This window comes from Phacochoerus africanus, chromosome 8 (genome assembly GCF_016906955.1).
Source record: "Phacochoerus africanus isolate WHEZ1 chromosome 8, ROS_Pafr_v1, whole genome shotgun sequence".
Classification (NCBI taxonomy): Eukaryota; Metazoa; Chordata; class Mammalia; order Artiodactyla; family Suidae; genus Phacochoerus; species Phacochoerus africanus.
Window position 1 is genome coordinate 162,645,716 of NC_062551.1, and position 16,562 is coordinate 162,662,277.

Genomic DNA, 16,562 nt, shown 5'->3' on the forward strand with positions numbered 1-16,562 from the left:
CTCTGCTGGTTTCCCTTTCGCTTATTTCTTCTGCCCTGTCCCCTCTCCTTCTGTCTCCATGCCCACCTGCTGTTTTTCTCTCCTTACTCCTTGTGCTGTGTCCCCCCCTGCCCCCCATCTCTAGTTCCCTCCCCCACCCTCCTTTCCTCTCTCCCCTCAGCCTCCCTGCCTCTTCCCCGCCTTCCCTCCCATCCTCTGTGCACCTTCTCCTGCCTTTGCCTTTCCTTTGCCAACTCGCTTTTCCTCTTGGCATCCTCATAAGATGCCCTCGAAAGGCCCCCAAATGTCCCTGAAGCCCTGTCACAATGAAATTAGAAGTCACTTTCTAGCTTGCTCGATTTTTTTTTTCTTGAGGGATTATTTAGTCATTCTAGCTTCCTGAGGGTTGATTTTCATCTCAAGGTTGTGACGGTTTGTGCTTTTCTTCACCCTTTTGTTTTCTGAGTTGACCCACTTCTCCTTTCTGAACGCTTAGTGTTCTCAGAGAACGAATTACAGCTGATGGAGAAGAAAGGGCAGGAATGCTATTCACTGTCTCTATGTACAAATTCTCCCTCCCTGGAGGTGGCAGTGTGCTCCTCGCAGCCTTGAATCAACGCCTGGGCAGCGTTTCTGGAGCTCTTACGGTGCAGGAAAACTCCCTTTCTGGCCGTGATAGAACACAGCACTAGTCCATGTTGTCAGCTGCACCCTCGTGGCTCTGGGGGTCCAGTGACCTAGCTGGGACCATTGCGGGGGAGGGTCACGGCCTCAGAGGGAGGGGTGAGCCGTAGGCAGGCCAGGTCCAGGTCCAGTAGAGCCCTGGAGAGATGCTGCTAAGGACTGAGAGCGCCCCCACCTCCCACCCCCAGTGGCCAGACTGGGACAGGCGTCTTGAGGTCTGCTTTACTGACTCCCTGGACACAGGCCACTGCAGGAGCTCTGCTCGGATGCAGGGTGCCCTTGGTTTCCAAAGTCCTGGCTATCTCTGTGCGCCACACTGCCCCCTACACACACACACACACACACACACACACACACACGATATCGTATGGCCCATAACTCCAAGATCCCTCACTCCTGTGGTCCACACACAGGCATATCCCACACTGCCCCTGCTGAGCCCGCCCCGGGTCCTGGCAAAGCAAGTAGAGAGAGTTGCCTGGAAGAGGGTCTGAGCCTGTGCCCCGAGGGTCCCACGTGAGGCTCTTCTCTCAGTGAGCTGGGGGTCCCTCCAAAGGTGGCCCGCGCTTAGTTTGTGGCTGATTCCCGATGTCAGAATCGATGTGTTCCCCTCCCCTGTCTCGGCGCCACCAACAGGCTTTTGTGTGGGAAGCAAATGTGTGTCTTGGGGGAACACCCCTCCCTTGGCCCAGACCCAGACCTTCTTCCGCTTATCACCTGATCCTGGTTCATCAGAAGCAAACACGCCATCATCCTCTGGGCCCCTGGGTAAAAGAGTGAGCAGGAAGGCATGACTCCAAGTTTTGGTCTACCTAGGAAGATGGAAAAGGGAAGAGGAAATTATAACCTCTGGGGTAAATTCTGTGGTGGAGAAATTCCAGAGAGCCATGGGAAACATTCATTTAAAAATATATGTTGAGTGGAGTTCCTGTCGTGGCGCAGTGGAGACAAATCCAACTAGGAACCATGAGGTTGTGGGTTCGATCCCTGGCCTCGCTCCATGGGTTAAGGATCTGGTGTTACCATGAGCTGTGGTGTAGGTCACAGACACAGCTCGGATCTGATATTGCTGTGGCTGTGGTGTAGGCCACTGTGCACCTTCTCCTGCCGATTAGACCCCTAGCCTGGGCACCTCCATGTGCCACGGGTGCGGCCCTAAAAAGACAAAAGACCAAAATAAATAAATAAATATTAAAACATAAATAAAAAATAAATAAAAATACATGTTGAGGGAGTTCCCTGGTGGCCTAGTAGTTAGGACTCAGTGCTTTCACTGCTGTGCCTCCGGTTCAATCCTGGGCCTGAGAACTGAACCCCACATCAAGCCAATGCACACCATGCCCCCCTGCCCCAAAAGCAATGTTGAGTGTCTGCCGTAAGCCGGGTGAAGTTCTAGGCACAGGGGATGCAGCGGTGAACATGCCGAAGGTGGAAATGTCTGCACACGGAAGCAGGAGGAGATGCAAACACAGTGTCAGGTCAGGGAAGCCTCCCCAGCGGAGGGGACATCTATGCTGAGGTTTTGAGATTGAGTGGGTGGTCAGAGGGGGGGGCTTGCAGACAGGGAGGGGAGGCGGGATGGCAGCTGAAGGAGCTGTAAGGGGTCCAGTCTGGCCCAAGGACCTCAGAGGCAGATGGGACCCAAACGGCAGCTGGTGAGGCCTTTGAACTGTAAGGACTAGGAAAGTGGGAGAAAGCCGCAGAAGGAAGCCCCCCTGGCTGCGGTGGGACGAGAGCTTGGAGGGGCAAGGCTGTGGGCATGGAACACACTAGGTGGCCTTTATGACAGTCCGGGGGGGACCTGATCCGGCTGTGGGATAGTTAGAATGTAAACCCGAGAGGACCTGCTTGAGTGACTGGGTGGAGAGGAGTGTCAGCGGGGACCAGGAGCCAGGGGTGGGAAGGGGTTAAGGGTGATGCACAATGAGGCTGCGCGCGAGCCCAGCCGGCCACGGTGCTGTTGGACCACCCGTCCTGTTCTGTCATCCGGGGACAAGAACAAGAACCTGGAGTTTCTCCAGGGACGTTCCGATCAAGTCAACTCGCACGGCAGTGATTTAACCTGGTTCGTGTTTGGAAGGAATTTTTTTTAAAGATCTTCGTCTCATAGCAGAGAGAGACGTCAGGCAGGCAGATTGTGATCTTTGCTGGCTGCCGGCTCCGTGTCCCAATCAGAAAAAGAAATTACATGGTCTGATGGGAATGGCAATGTGGGCAGGAGGGCGTCCTCCAGACTGGGAGTCAGGAGACCTGGCTCTGAGGACAGCGCCAGCATCGTCCCAGAGAGCGCCCTTCGGCACGTCCTCTCACCTCCCCGAGGCAAGCGGCTTCACCTTCCCAGAGGCACCACGTCCCTCACCCCTGCTCTGGGAGTTAAAGAGAGACACTCATGGAAAGGGCAGACTTTCAATTCAGACACCTCGGTGTTTGAATCCAGGCTCAGCCCCTTCCTGGGTGTGTCACCTTGGGCAAGTTATATAACCTCCCTGTGCCTCACTGTCCTTGTCGGTAGCAGGACGCCCGAGGGCTGCTTCACCCCACAGAGGTACGAGGAGGTTAAATGGAACAGAGTATGTGAGTGTGCCCCGCGAGCTTTAAACATCGAGCCGCTATTGGTTCAAACACCGGCAGAGGCTTCTGTGCCTGTGAATGTGGGCCCTCATTTGTGCTGAGGAAGGTGGTTGAGGCTGTTAGAGCACGAGGCCGGTGGCCGCGTTGGTGGGTTCGTCACCCTGATTGGGGACCTTGACCTCAGAAGGCCAACTGGTTCACACGGTGGGCGTGTGCAGTTCCCGCGGTGAGGTTTTTACGTCTGTCATCCAGAGGAGGCTGGAGGAGCCTGAGACCAGGGAAGGACTAGGGGAGGCGAGGAATCCCGAGGGCTATTTCACCCTCTCCCCACCTTCTAGAACATCTGTACCTGTCCGTTTGACTTTTCTCCCTGGAAAAGCACCGGCTAAACACTACCGGGGTCTTAATCTCTGAACCTCTTCTGCATCAGGGAAATAGAGCAAGGGACCGTCACTGATTCCTCCCTAGCCGTGTGACCTTGGGCTGGTTATCCCCCCACCCTGAGCCTCTTTCCCTATTTGTAAAATAAAAATTGTAATACTCACCTTGCAGGATTATCAGGGACGTGAAATGATGCAATAGATCTCTATTCTCTAATCTCCTGGCACTGTCTGGCACCTGGTAGGTATGCCACCAGTGCCTCCTCTGTCCCCACTTAGCTCAGCTCCATGCAGACTGCGTGAATGTCCTTCTGCTGGTTGAATCTTCAATCCCATGATCTACCTTTGAAGCCAGCACCTGGGGTCGGAATCCTGATCCCATCATTGTCACTGGGTGGCCTCAAGCAGGCCCTGTCCCTTCTTTTAGGCCAGTGTCTGTTTCTTCCTGCCTGTCCCAGTGTGACTTTTGTGTGGACTGGTCCCTATTCTGGTCCCTTCCAGCTCTGATGGTCTAAGATTTTCCTGATTCTAAATTCTAAAATTTTATAATTCCATCCTTAGAGGAATGTATGATATCAAGAATCCACAGTTGTGTAGTGTAGGAGTCTTCAGATTGAGTGATTCCATGAGCAGAGGAGTTTCAGTCTAACAGGGTCAGTCCGTACAAAATCCTGCCCAGCTGATCTAGCCAAGCCCATTGCTATTTTCATTCTTTTAGTTAAGTGTTCTTAATTGAGGGGTTTATGGATGGGCTTCAAGAAGAGCCTATGAACTGTCTAAAAAATATGCAAAACTGTGAGTAAAGATGTGAGAGGAAGACTCAGAACTTTCAGCAGAATCTAAGAGGAAGCCGTCCTCAGAGGCCCTGATCGGGCTGGTGGCCTCTGTCTAGGCCGAAGCAAGAACACAGCTCTGGGTCAGGGTTGTGGGTGTGAGTCCTGCATTGCACCATTCTAGCTGAGGGCCCTAACCCAGTTCTTTAACCAATCTGGCCCTCGGTTTTTTCATCTGGGAAGTGAGAATAATGACTGCCACTCAACAGGGTTGTTCTGGGGACGCATGAGAGGAAGCGGAGAAGGCACTGGGCACAAACTCAGCGCCATTCAGTATCAGTTCCATCGTCTTCCTTCCTGTGGTTCGTTGTTGTTGTTGTGAAATGATAAGGTCCTGAGAATGTTGGGCCAGTCTTCGACAAATCTTACATTTTACTGGGCTGCCAGTAATAAATACTTTGTTCAAATGATTTTAAAAAGAGAGAGAGAGAGAGTAAGGCTAAACTGGAATCATAAAATAACCCAGCGTTTCTCTGGCCTTTGTTTATGGTCTGGTTACAAGCCAAAAGGAAATAGCGCTTTGATATAATGGATGAGAAGAACTTTGGGAACAGAGACCTTGGGTCCTAAGCAGACCATCAGATGAGTTTCCACACGGGCTTATAGCTGTGGACACCTTGAAATCAGAAAGTGCTGGGCTCTGGGAGAAGGGAGTGACTTGTGCGGCCAAGAAAAAAGTCAGAGGTTTAGAATTCAGTGAGTTGTCTTAATCTCAATTCAAAGACTACTATGTGCCTTGCGCTGGGTCCTCTGAAACATACAGCAGACCTTGAAGATGCCATTTATTCATGAATCCCTCCAACAAAACTTACTGCACACTAGAAATCGGTGGGTAAGTAGGGCATGGTTCCTTCCTTCAAGCAGAGGGACAGTTTTGAGAGGAGAGAGTTAAGGGTTAAGTGGTCTGGCAGAAGCTCTGCAGGAGAGGTGAGGAGAGAGAGGGAAGGAAGACTTCCTGGAGGAAGAGACACATTGGGGCTCAGACCTCCAGGACAGGTGGGCTGCACACAGAGGAAGAAGAGTGGAATCACCTTCCTGGCAGAGGGAGCCACGCAGGAGAGAGATCAGATGCCAGAGAGAGGCTGAGTCCTGGAAGGAAGTTGGATTTGGCCCAGAGGCAGCAGGTGATAAATACAAACAAGCAGAACCAGACCATGGATAGGAGGAGAAAGATTTGTGAACTATGGAACAGGCCCATTGAACAAGCAGCACTCACAGGGTACATTATAAAATATTTCTATCTCCCATCAACCCTACAGATAGATGCATACAGATTATACATCTAGATGTAGAGCTATGAAAGTTCTTGTAGGAGTTCCCTGGTGGTCTAGTGGTTAGGACTCTCTGCTTTCACTGCTGTGGCCTGAGTTCAGTCCCTCCCTGGTCTAGAAACTATCAGCCTCTACCAAAAAAAAAAAAAAAACAGAAGAAGAAGCTCTTGCAGATCCTGTGACTCTCCAGCCACTCTCAGGAAATTAAGTTTTCTCATTAATTCTGGTCACAAGACAGTCTCAGTTCAACATTGACTGTGTCTGGCCCAATCACAGCCGTCAAACCTCTTTAGAGTAAAACCCCTCCCTCTCCTAGCTCAGGCCTGTCTCAGCCAGGCTGCTCGGGGAGACTCCTGTTTCCCCAACTGGACTTCTGCCCCCGCCCCCCCTGCCCCCTGCCCCCGTCCCCTCCAAGGCCGAGTAGGATGAGGGCCAGGAAGAAAGGGTTGGGAAGGCCTAGGGGAACTGGTACTCGCTGCAAGGGCCTGGGCAATCCCTGTGAGCTTCCCCAGACACACCTGCCCGGGCCTGGGGAGCTGCTGTCAGGGGCGAGTGCACCTGCTCAGGCCGCTGGCTCATGGTTCTTCCCTCCGACCCTGGTGATCTGGTAGTTCACGTCCACTGGGGCACTCACGACGCTGTCCAGCGGCCCGCTTGTCTGAGAAAGAGCTCAAGCTTCCTTTTGCAAGTCCTGCCTCACGTTGAAATGTGCTGTCTATAGGCCCGAGAGTTCAGCTGAAACCAACATGAAGACAATTCCATTTTAATTATGTGTTCTCTCAGCAAATCAGTGGGATTGAGTCCTTTTGGTGATTGCTTGGGTGTGGATGTGAAGGAAGGAGTCGAGGAAGACGCCTGGCTTTTTCACTTGAACAACAAAGTGAGCGGTGGGGCCAACTCCTTAAATACAGACTGTTGGAGAAGGGAGTTGGAGAGGGGGTATTCTGAGCTCTGTTTGGGATGTGTGAAGTGGGGCTCATGTGAATACAAGTGGAGAAGTTTGGTAAGGAGGTGGATCTATGAGCTGGAAGTTCTGGGGAGAGACCTGGGCTTTGGATGGACTTTTCTACAAGCTACTATATTGCTTCCTATTCTTCTGCCTAAAAAGTGAAGCCTCCTCATAATGAAGGAAGTGATTTTCTTGGTGTACTCAGTCAAGGTGTGCTTTCCCTTGAGGTGATGAGAAGAATGCTGGCCTGGGAGTCAGGATTCCAATTCCAGGATGGCCTTCTGCCCCTTCTCCCCATAAAGCTGTGTGGCCTTGGTTCAATCACTTTACCTCTCTGGCTAAAGCTTGGTACTAGGTAAACTTTCTGTGAACGTGAATGAATGAATGAATGAGTGAATGAAATGGAAGCAGACCTCAGTATCTGCTAAACTGGCTCACTAATAGGACAGTGCGTTATCAGAATATGTCCACGTGCTGGGATGTTTAGCTGGAGGAGTGGGGGAGTGGCCGGACTTTCTTTCATGGGGAGGAGGCTTCACTTTTTAGGCAGAAAAACAGGAAGCAATGGGGTCTGACCTGTTGGGTGGCATGGAAAGATACCTAGGTCCTTACTTCCCACTTCCTGTTTGTGACGGCCAAGGTCAAGCCTTCAATAAGAGGGCTTTGGGGACAGAAAACTAAGCTGGACTGAAGCTGTTTTAATTTTTTTTTCTCCTTATGTGGACATGGACTACAATTTGGTCTTTAAATATGAACACTTACGGAATGGCTGGTTGAATGAATGCATGACTAATCATAGTAGTAGTCATTTTAAAAATAAGAATATTGAGATGCTTCATGAGATGGGTCAGGCTCCACGCATTAGAGGATCAGCTTTGCTTCCAACTTGCCATGTAGGTTTGAGGAGTCCCCTTCCCTTTGGGTCCGAATTTTCCCATCTTTAGATTAGAAGATAAAATGGTATGACCTCCAAGTTTATTTCTAGGTAGATTGATAGATAGATAGGTAGATACCAAAAGAACCATTTGATGTTTGGCCTTTGAGATAAGTACCTTCTACATACAGGGAAACTAAAGCCCAGAGAAGTCAAATAACATGCTGCCTGGTCAGCTTTGTCTTCCCTTCCTCCCTGCTCCGCAGTTGGCCCAGTTGCCTCCCATTTCCTATAGGACAACCCCCCGCCCCCAGAGGCTGGGCCCCACCGGCCAGCTCTTGTCCATCCTCCCGCCCAGCTCTCTGTAACCCCTGTCCCCCAGCCTTGACATGCATGTCACCCAGACCCCGCCTCCAGATGCCCCGGCGGAGCTGCCTTGCTCTCGGTTAACCCTGACTGGGCCCTGCTGCCTCCCACGTCCAGATCAAAGAGGGCCTTCTGCCCAGGCCTAGAAAACCAAAATGTCATTACCTTCCCCGGCCTCCCTCATCCCCCCACATGAGGTTTCTAAGGGTTTTATCTGCTGTTGTCAAGTTTATAGCCATAATTCGAAATGCTGTTAATATTACTGACAGCAGAGAGCTACAAATTACAAAGTTGTAAAGTTACTTTATGGCGATAACTGTCAGCTTTCACCAGCAGTGCTGCAAGGCTCCATGGAAACCAAGTTGATGATAAAAAGAGTTGATATTGTCTCCGGATCGTGGCTGTCAGCTGACGGTCAGAGAAATGCTGGCTGGTTCTTCAGTAACTTGAACCCGTTGGTTTATACTCACATTCCCTTACACACTTATATGCACACTTGCGTTTCTGTTATCTTATTGCACAGATGTGGGAGAGGTCCCGAAGCAGAAGGTCCTTACCCGCATTTCTTCCGACCAGCCGCAGATTTGAGTCTTTGACCCGCCCAAAGGGCCCCGAGAGGGGCCGTCTACCACACTGTAGGTGTCCGACCGTAATTGCTGAATGAATGAATGCTTGGAACCCTCGAAGGGTTTAGGCAGTATTAAGAACAAAGGTATTGACATCTTTCTGCCTTCACAGTAAAACAAAACAAAAGCAGCTTTAGCAGTACTGATTTGGGGGAATGAGGCTTCCCACGTGGTGCAATGACTGAAGCATCTTAATTGGCATTATTAAGCTCAGTGTTATTAGTCCACAAGGCCAAGGTACCCACCCCGACACCCACACGCTCTCCTCCTGCTAAAATTGATGCTGATTGGCTGCATCAACAGAAGCAGATGTTGGGAGCGAGGAGGGGCTGCTCGCTCTTTGCCCTGTTGGCATTGACCCTTGGCGCCTACGTTCATCTCTGCCCATCCCCCTCCCTGCAGAACGTTGAGGAAAAGGTGCACAGGTTCTGAAGAACAAAGACGGGACGGGGAGACAAAACAAGGCTTACCATCGGTCCAGGTGTGCCTGGGACTGAGGGGTTTCCTGGGACAGGGACTTGTGCTCAAACCAGGACAGTCCCGGGCAAAGCAGGACAGTGGTCACCTTACCCAGTGCTATACCTGTAAGGAACTGGTCAGGGAATTGGGGATATTTTCCTGGGCAAGAAAACATTTAGTCTTTGCTTTGCTTTTTTGTCCACTGCCCCCAGCCCCCACACCCATGGCATGTGGAAGTTCCTGGGCCAAGGATCAAACCCGCACCACTGTAATGACCCAAGCTGTTGCAGTGGCAAGCCAGATCCTTACCCGCTGTGCCACAGGAGAACTCCGTGCTATGCTCACTTTCCAAGAGCCATCAGAGAGCAGGAGTGGCCCTGGAGGTCAGAACAAGAGCCACTGGAGGCAGCTCCTCTTTGAATAAAAACAGGGTCATACTTACTGAGCACCTAGCATGTGCCCAGGCCTGGCCTGGTTTCTGGGGATGCAGACATAATGGCAGTGACCTCCCAGTGTGGTGGGAGGGCAGTCACGAGAGTACTGCAATGCAGTGTTGTGACAGAGGAGGGCACAGGAGTGGCCAGGGAAGGGCCTTGCAGGTGGAGGGCCAGGGGCACAGGGTCCTGAGCCCTGAGAGAGCTGCTTCCCTACACTGCACAAGGCCGGGCCTCGGAGTGCAAGTTGGGGAGTGAGAGGCAGTGAGGGTGGAGAGGGCTTTGGGAATTAACTGGTGAGGGACTGGGGTCTGGCTGCCAAACTCACACTGTAGGCAGTAGGGATGATGGGACACGGGCAGCTGGAGAAAGGAGACGGGTGAATGACTATCCAGCTGACCAGATACACTCCGCCTGGCCTTCTTCCCACTCTTTCATCTTTGGCACTACATTCTCCCTGGAGACCACCTCTGCAAGTCAGTCCAAGGGTCCCCTTTTCCTGATTTCCCAAGGAACCGGGAGTTCTGGTTTCACAGGTCATCGCATCTGGCCAGAGGTTTGGCCATATCTTACTGGCATCGAAGCACAGTGGACAGTGTTCTGATATGAGACTCATGAGCTGTGGGCTGTGTTCACCTGCTCTTTGCCATTGACTTGCTGTGTGATCCTGAGCAAATCACTAGCCTTTCTGGGACCCCACTTTCCCATCTGTGAAATGAAGGGTTTGGACACGGAGCCTCCATCCTCCAGGCCTCATTCAAAGGGCCTATTGAGCTTGGATCTGAGTCACATTCATTGAACCTCTGTGTACCGGACACAGTCATGTCTAGGCTTTTGTCAACCGCTGTGGGCACAGGTCATTCGCCTCAGGACCATCAACCCTCCCTTTTCTTCCAGGAAGACCTGGAACCCAGCCCCTCAAACCTCACTTCCCAAGCAGCAGGCTGCATGCCCGCGGGACACGCTGTCTGTCTGGGGTTTCTTATCCATCAATATTTTCCTCAAGATGATAAATGTCCTGCCAATAAGAGGAGGCAGCTGCCAACCCTGTCTGAGACAAGGGCCTTTCGCTGAGGTGGTGGCCGTGCCTGGCGTGTTGATGAGAGGCGGGCCGTGGAGCTGAGGCTGGAAGGATGGAAGGTGCAACTGAGCCGGGGGGAGGAGGTCAGGACCACTGCTGTCCAGGGAAGCAGATTTTGCCTGGAGTCAGGGGAAATGAGAGAGGAGAGACGGAGGATGCTCAGATTTCAGTGCAAAGCAAAATATATTTACAGCATGTACAGAGCTCCTACAGGATGCTAAGCCCCGAGTGGACTCTTTTCGGGCAGGGAACAGTCCTTATCAGCGTATAAAGTGCATCCAGAGCCATCATCTTGTTTGATTCCCCCCAACAATCTAGAGAGATGAGTGTTATTATCTGTCCTTTATAAGCAAGCAGAGTGCATGTTGTCCCTGAGCGCCTGTCCCAAGGCACGAGCGGTCTCCGGCTCCAGAAGTGCAGAAACAGAGTCCGACCGAGGAAGCCTGACTCAGGTGACAGTTTGTGGAGAGTGGAGCAGTCCCCGCCTAGAAGCTTGAGACTGTTTCTTCTGCCATCAGATCCAAACCTAACTGCCCCGTGAGAGAACATTTTCTTTGAAGAAACCAGCCACATGGTCGGGGAGCTGATTCTAGCTGAGACGTAACTGAGAGACACCCTTGTTCCAGAAGAGGGTGAAAGAGCCTGGCCCTCAGAGCCGGGCGGACCCGGGGGCAGCACTTGCCTCTGCTTGTGACTAGTTGTGTGACCTTGGGCAAGAGACGCCATCTCTCTGAGCGTCACTTTGCCCACCCGTGACCGAGAGGATGCTGCTGCTTACCTCCTACAGGTGTTTCAAGTAGATGGAAAAAGAAAACGAATTAAATTCTCAGGCACCTCCTACCATCTGGCACACAGTAGGCACTCAATAAATAATAATGTTATCATTACTATTTCTAGTAAAGGACTGAATCGGGCAGGACCTGCGTTCTAAAATTCCGGGCCATCCCGAAGAGGCGAAATCAGTGCAGGCTGAAGGTTTCACGGAAACGCCCTCACAGGGTTCCTACGATTCTTAAGGGTTCCTAAGATTCTTAAATAGCAACCCTTCTCAAAAATGTGTTTGCAGGTCTCGAATATTCCAGCAGTCAGACTCCGTTTTCTGTACACATGTGCAGAGTTTAGAAGTTTTTTCCAGGACAAAGTCATTAATGGTCCGGTTCGGGCTCCGTCTGGTCAAGACGTGGGGCTGAGGCCCAGACTCAGGGTGTGACAGGGTTAGGTACTGGGGCTCAGAGCCAGCATGTGTCAGCCCGCCATAGTCCCGGTGTGGAGGACACAGTAGCCTACTTGGCTTCTCATGGGAGGTAAGGGCTGGAAGGCGCTGTGATTTTTCGTTTTTTTAATGGGGTCTCAGACCACTGATGCTCCCTCTCGGTGCCTGTCTGCTTCTCTCCCTGCTGTTGCCCACGGTGTGAATGGCTGTGCAGCTCGGGAGGTGGGGGGGGTGCAGAGTGTGCAAGAAATGGGTTTGAAATGTCCTGAACTCCAGGAAGGCATGATTCTTGGTGAAGGGAAGAGGGGGCGCATGGGGACAAGTGAGAGGCAGCCTGGCCTTCGGGACAGAAATCTGCCCTAGGGCAGGGCAGGGCAGGGCTGGGGCCAGGGCAGCTGAGGGGACCCAAAGCAGCTCACCGCCCGTCTGCAGGGATGCGCACAGGGGCCTGGCTCCAGCGGGAGGTGCTGGTCACCGCCCCGCCTCTCTACCTGGGCAGGGGGCTGGCCTCGCCTCCGCCCTCTGCCTCTGTGGCCTCCCACCAAGCAGCAGCGCCAGCCCCGTTGCTGTTGTCTGAGGCTGAAGTGCCCTCTCCTGGCCCCCAGGGTGCATGGCTGCCTTTGGAAGTCTGGCTTCATCCTGCCTGCAGAGCCTTGGGAGGCCGCCCAGTCCTTTGTCTGGGCTGGGATGTGAGCACTGTGGGGCCTGAGCTGCCCCTGGGGGGTGAGACGAGAGGGGCACATCCTCCGCTGTCCTCTGCCAGGTCTCTCTCCTCCCACGTGGTCATCCCCTCCCTCTCTCTCCCCCACTTCTCTTCCTGTCTGCTGGTCTGACTCTGCATGCCCCCATCGCCTCCACATGCCCCCATTGCCTCCACCTCCACTTCCCCACCCCCTCCATGCTTCCCTTCGTGCTCCTCTTCCCCCTTAGCTCCCTTCCTCTCTCAGGACAAACAGTGGAAATGTCTTGCACCCGAATCTGCACTGGACTCCGATGCCCTCATTTATGCCATCTTGAGCAGATGCTCAGAGATCTGACCCCTGAACTGACCTTGAGGATTGAAGGAGGTGGGTGGGGGGGGCACTGGCGGCCTTGGCACTCCCTCCCCTTCCTGTCTCCTCGCTGCCGCAGCCCCAGGGCATCTGTTCTTCCTCTGTCTCTTCTCCGGTCCTTCCCCCCTCCCACTTCTCCCCTCCTCACACCTCAGTACAGATTCAGACTCAAATTCCATTTACTGAGCTCTTTAGAAAGGTGGGGACATGACCTTCACCTTGATGGAGCCGTCTTTCAGGGATCTTGACCTCTCTGTCCTGCCCCCTTAGCTGGGCAGGGTGGGCTTTGACAGTGTGCAAAACGGGCTCCTGAAGGAAGGAAACTGAGGGACAACCGGGGGCCGGTAAAGACGTCAGGTGTCGCCTCTCTTCCTAGTGTGTCCCGGGGGGAGGTTTGTGGTAAGGAGACATCTCTCAGGCCCCACATGACATCCTCGTGTATGTATCCATGGGCCAGTTATTTTCATTTGCGTGCTTATTTATTTACCATATGTGCTAATCGCAACAAAAGCACATGCCACACGAAAGCCACACAAAGCGTTTCCTAGCACTGAGTTGTTAAGGAGACCTCTCCCCAAGGGACCCGTGTGGGAGGAGTGACCTCTGGCCTCTTAAGCATCCCCTTGCCTATGCCAGCATCTGCGCCATGAGGTTGCCTCTCAGGGTCCCCTGAAGAGAGCCGAGGGCACAGTCCCAAGCAGGCCCCAGGCCTCAGCTGTCTGAGGTCTAGCTGGCTGCTGCGCTAACTCGGGCCGTGGCTTCTGCACCCCCTACCCCTCCGGAGTGTCGTGTCTCTCCACTACCGAGGAGCCGGAACCGCCAACCAGTCCAGGCTCAGGCGAGGGCCGGGACTGGAGGTCTTAGAGCGGGTGTGGCTCAGCCGTCAGCATCCTGAGGTTCTGCCGTCACACAGATCTGGTTTCAAACCCTAGCCCTGCTGTTTCTGAGCCTTGCACAACTTTGGGCAGGCTGCCTCACTCCTCTGGACCCCAGCCTCTTGACCCGCTGCGTAGAGATAGTAGTACAAACTTCCCAGGGGTTTTGTGCGGTTAAATGAGAATGTAAGTACTTAACATCCTGACTGTCTCTTGTAGGGAATGGTAACTACTGCTACGTGTTACAATTCTGCATGATCCTGGGTTCCCAGTAGGTCAGGGGTTTGGGGGGTAGGTGGTTGCACCCCCAGACACGTGTGCAACCAGATAGCTAGTTTTAAAGCAAAGGGGATTCTTCTTTTGACTTCTTCATGAGAAAACTGGCTATAATCTGCCCCACTTATTTGCACTACCGGCAGTCTGGGAAAAGCCAAGGTCATGTCCCTTTGGCTAAGCATCTTAGCGATGATGTTTGCGAAGTGGACACCCTTGGAATTCTGGGAAGGCCCAGTGTTCCAAGTACGAGGAGATGTCTGACCCGTGGAAAGTTGGGAAGCTTTCGAGAGAAGGAAAATATTTCCTGATTGCTTGCCACGTGCCAGGCACTGTGCTACGTGCTCTGTTAGCTTGTTTAATGCCCACAGCAGCCTTATAAAAGAGTCACTATTTCTGTCTTGCTCATGAGAAAATGTTGGCTCAAGATATGAACTTACCTGAGGTCATACAACTTGCATGGGGCAGAGGCAGGCTCTGAACCCAGGGCCCTGTAATCCCGCAGCGCCCGCGCTGCTCCTGTGTGTGCATCCACACTCCTGAGATTTCCCTGCTTCGTCCCACCCCTTCCCAGCCCTCCAGCCCCCGTGGCTCCTTGGGGACACAGCAGACCACCAAGCCCGGTGGAGCAGACCCCTCTCCAAATATGCTGATGCACCCCGTCGCACCTCTGCTCTGGTTTTCTTCCGAGAGACTGTACGTTTTCACTTGGCCTTGAACTCTCCACCCCTCCTCTCCAGAAGGCGATTGTGGAGGGAAAGTTACCAGGCTCTGCTGAAAGTCATTTTTAGATTCTGGAGCAGGACAAGCAGGAACAATGACTTCATATGTGCATGACTAATTCAAAGCACTTTAATCTTCAAAATGTCAAACTTTATGGTCAGTGGCTGTTCTGGAGTGACAGTGGCACTGCGAATATTAAAATAGCAGGATGGCAGGGCACAGAGACTGAGCGTCTTTGCAAGGGCAAATGCTCCGAAGGTGATGCCTGGTGCCGCAGGCCCGCTTGGAAGTACAATCTGAAAATACAGCGTCGTTGTGAGTGACTGACCATCTAAGATTAAGATGGTCCAGGCACATGGCACACATTAGCGTCCATCTTTACTACAACCCTGAAAGTGAAGCATTGTGGTCCCCATTTGGAGCAGGAGATGGGGGAGGAGATGGATGCGCAGGGCAGGTAGGGAATTTTCTCAAGGTCATGCAATGAACAGGTGCTTCTGCAGATTCTTAAACTCAGATCTGTCAGCCTTCAAATTCTGCTGTGTTGCTGCCACATCAGTTGCCTTTTGCCTTCATGGCTTTAAAGCAGCATGAATTCATCCATGTTGGATCCATCGATGTTCTAAGACAAATTTGGAACAATTTTCGAAACAAATTTGGAACAAGTAATTCAGGTTCTACTTCATATAACCTTAGGTCTGTGTCAAGAAATGAGACCTTAGGAAAGGTCCAGCGGGTGCTGACCTCCTGGAAGTCAGAGGAGCCAGACTGGAATCCAGATCAACAGAAAATTACTGTGTGACTCAGCGACTTCATTTCCCCTCTCTGGGCTTTCATTTTCGTATGTGTAAAAGTATGACAGGAGTTCATGCCAAACAAAATATTCACCAAGTACCCACTTTGTGCCAGGTCCTATGCTGGGCATTGGGAATCAAAGATAAATAAGACATTGCTTCTTCCCTCAAGGGTGCCGTTGAACCAAGGAGTTTCTTGTGTCCTTTCCAATTCATTCGATGAACTCAAATTGCAGCCAGAAGGTGGATGGTGGGTCAAAGGACTTGGACCATATACGATGTGTCTTAGCTCTACTGGAACCTAGACCCAGGGTTTGGAGCTGTACCCCGGGGGCCCGGGGTCAAAGCACACACAGAGGGCCCGGGTCCAGGTAGACAGGCAAGGGAGCACAGAGAAAACGCAAGAGCCCATATACCGGCCAGTCGTCTGTTCAGTTATTCCCTCAGTTGTTTATTGAGGAGTTTCTGAGCACCCATATGCTGGGTGGCCGGGGACACAGATAAGGAGCCAGGGAGGCCCTTATATTCCAAGGTTGCATGTACAATCTGATGGAGAAGCTGATGGGCAGATGTGACACGTAATGAATATTCTAGGCCACGGCCAGAGACATGATACCCGATGTTGTCTTAGGAGCTGGGAACATCTGGAACTTCGAGTGCTGGAAGAGACCTCAGGCAGGAAAAGACCTCTTCCTTGTCCCACTGATGTTGGCATATTGGGGACATGCTTTGGCAACCAGGAGCCCAGCAGAACCAGTGCAGGCAGGTGGAGTCCCCAGTGTGCGGTTTGGCTTGGCGCTGGTTATTCCAGTAATCCGCCAGGAGGACAGCATCTCACAGGGAGCCTCTGCTGCTTCCGCCTGGCCCCAGAAGGAACCCGGGACTCCCCGGTAGCCAAGCCAGCCTGGAGCCCTGCCTTCCAGCCAGGTTTATCCTACATCATTTAAACTGGCCACCTGCAAGAGAGAGAGAGAGAATGGAAAAATAGATTTTGTTTTGAAAAATAGATACAATTATTAGCAGAGGGAATGCCGGGGGATGGGGCTGAGCAGGGTGAAGGGGCAGTGTCCTTGTTTTATGTGTCCTGCCAAGGAATGCAGGTCCTGGCCATTCTGGGTGAGGGGA

General features: G+C 52.4%; 1 protein-coding gene across 1 annotated transcript in view; it reads left to right on the forward strand.

Moving 5' to 3' along the window:
- The window catches only part of LOC125132212 (BEN domain-containing protein 5), a 241,158-nt gene that overhangs the window by 194,845 nt on the left and 29,751 nt on the right, over positions 1–16,562 (forward strand). The gene's annotated exons all lie outside the window — the stretch shown is intronic.